Source organism: Callorhinchus milii, unplaced genomic scaffold (genome assembly GCF_018977255.1).
Source record: "Callorhinchus milii isolate IMCB2004 unplaced genomic scaffold, IMCB_Cmil_1.0 Scaffold18, whole genome shotgun sequence".
In the NCBI taxonomy this organism is placed as follows: domain Eukaryota; kingdom Metazoa; phylum Chordata; class Chondrichthyes; order Chimaeriformes; family Callorhinchidae; genus Callorhinchus; species Callorhinchus milii.
The window spans coordinates 11,619,834-11,622,860 of record NW_024704759.1 but is presented as its reverse complement, the minus strand read 5'-3'; positions in this window follow the sequence as shown (position 1 = coordinate 11,622,860).

Below are 3,027 nucleotides of genomic sequence, written 5' to 3'. Positions count from 1 at the left end.
AGAAAAATTAAAACTATATGGTGCATGTATATTTCTTATCAATTTGTTATACGCATCTCCCTCTATATTTTATTTACTTGGAGCATACAATGCATTTTTTTTTCTTCATGTCTCCTCCATACATATAACCTTCTTCATAATTTGGTGTTAAAGCTTTTCTACTCGAGCAAGTATTTATCTTACCCAGTTTGCAACGTGCAATTCACTGTCACAAATTGACATGGAGACAATATGCCACGATACATTACTGTGTATTAACTCTCTTTTACATGACTGATGTGTTGTCTTTTATTCAGAAGGGCTAACTACCATGGACTATAAATACTAATGACCAATCTTTGTGCTTGTGTGCAAATTTGCTGTGCTATCACCTGTAATGGCTCCACTCTTAATTCTTCTTCATCTTTCAAATTCTTGGCTTCATTATCTCCCCTGATCTCAAATGGAATGTCCATATCTTCTCCATTGCTCTACCTGCCCTCACGGACCTTGGTTTCCTCCTCCGTGCCAAATGCTTTTCTCTCAACTATTCTCAACTGTTTCTAAAGGTCAAGTTCCTGCAAGCTTTGAATTTAGCTTATTATATCTGGGGAGAATCTCTTTGTACCACTCAAACTCTTGACTAAAACGTAAGAAAAGATTTGTGTGTGATCTGGAATCCCCTCTCACCTCTGGACTCCATCCTCAACCTCCCTCCACNAAAAAAATTGTCTTTTTCCTTCGCATTCATCCTGAACAATTCTGCTTTGTCGTCTCTGTTCCTCAAAAGTTCCAAATACATGCTTTTCCTTTTCATTACCTGTTCATTTTATTGAAGTCAAGGCTCAGTACACTTGTCTCCTCATTCGTTTCCAAACCCTTAAAACTGTGGAACTCCTTACCTCTCCCGGGTTTACTTATGTCTAATGGTCTACAAATGTTCACAATCCATGTTTAATATCTTCATCTCACATTGTCTCCATGTCAAGTATTTTGCCCACAAAGTATACAGTCAATTCACTTTACAGTATATTCTGCGAAGCGCTTTGAAGTGTCTCAAAGACGTGATAAGGCGCTATATTAAGTGCAAGGATTATTTTATTTATTATTTGTTTAATATTGTCTAACCACTTCATTTTATTTGTCACTTTCTCTGCTATTTTTTCAATGTTGGTTGCACATCCTATCCTTTCACATACATATATATTATATATCAATAATATACAAACAGAGTGTAATATTAATCAGTAATACCATTTTAAAATATGCATTCCAATTTATATTAATCGTTACTGGCATCATTACTAGATGTTCGAAGTATTGGTGAGTAACAGCATAGGCAAATCCAGTGCCACTCCCTAGTGGTTAGTTGATAAAGCAAAGAATATGGCAAAAAAGGGAGAGATTGAAAAACTATTGACCCATTGGGGACAAATGCCTTTTACCTGGAGATTGTTTTCCTCTAATATAGTGAAATGTTTTTCTTGGGTGTCAAGCAGTGACAGTGCAAGAAATCAACAACAAAATATGTCTCTGACATGTAGCAATGCAACAAAAATAACTTGCACCAAATGAAAACGCTCACAAAACCACCACCTCGCCTGTATTTTCCAAAGATACATTTCCAGACTACAGTTTCTTCTTACTTATCGGCGTTTTGGATTTTAAATTACTCTAGTTTGTTTGGGCAATTGAAAAGGAGGTACATCGGTTAAAGTTGAATCAGACATAAAATCTATTTGACCATTATATATGGTAGAAAAATGGCTTCACTGTCAAGTGCAATGAAGTCAAGTTACACATGAAGCAGTCAGGAGCAAGCAAGAACAAGCAGTAATAACAATAATAAAGGAAAATATCGATCTACAAATTGAATGTGGATGTATGTTGCAATGTAACATAACCATAGTTCCTATAATCATTGGTGCTACTGGGACTGTTAATAAGACTATTCTGAAATGGCTGGAAAAGTACCTGGTCAACAAGATAACAACCTCCTGGAAAACATAGCTACTTTAGGAAGCTCAACCACACTAAGAAAAGTAACACCCATTCATATGTAATGTGGCAGTATTATTGGTCTGGCTGACCTGACCCATCACCGAAAACCACTTAGAAACAATCTCTACAGTGTGATTTAAACTGTAAAGAACATAACAATAAATAATAATCCTTGCATTTGATAAATGAAAGAATTAAAAGTGGTCAAAACTATGAGCAGTGGGTGCGACTATTTGAATAATGAACAGAGAGACAAGTGACCACTATGTCAATGAAATCGAGTCATTAATGATTGCTGATTGAAGGGAGTTTGGGTCAAATTATACCCCGTACTAATGTAGCTATTGTAAAATCTGGCGTTTAATTAGTACATTTTGAAGGGATTTATTTTCCATCAGTAAAAGGGTTACAGATGTAGAATTACTTTTTTAAAAATTGAGACACCGATGATTTGTTGAATCATTAACTCCATTTTGTGAGGACATTTCTAAGTTCCTTATAGGCAACCACCACTGAGCGTTGTTATCAGTATTATCTCACCTGAGTCACTTTCATATTGGGTATTGCCTGAGTTTAGATTATGCATATTATAATATTTTTAGTTTAACAATCTAGGGTTGAACAGAGATTTTCATGGGGTAAATTAGTTCATTTGTTACAATCATGGATTTCATTTATCTGCAGATTCTGCACTATGCTATTGCCCTGTGTCATGTCATTTTGATCTTGAAAGTTCAGCCGGCAGTGTTATTTACTACTTGTGGGTGACAGTAAAGATCTGCCTGCTGAAATGAATCAGTTATCCATAATACGATCGCTGCCCAGTCAACTTTTACTAAGAAATATTAAGAAAACAGTGGCTGAGATCAGCAAATACATGTCATTAAATAATAAGCTTCCTTGGAAATCAGTGCTTCAAAAAAAACATCAAGAGGTGGAGAGATTAAATATTAACACGAAAACCCCCTCCACCCCTCATCAGCATATAGCTCTACTTGCTAGTGCTTCACTTCAGCAAGATGCTTGTTAAACAGCATAGTTGATAGG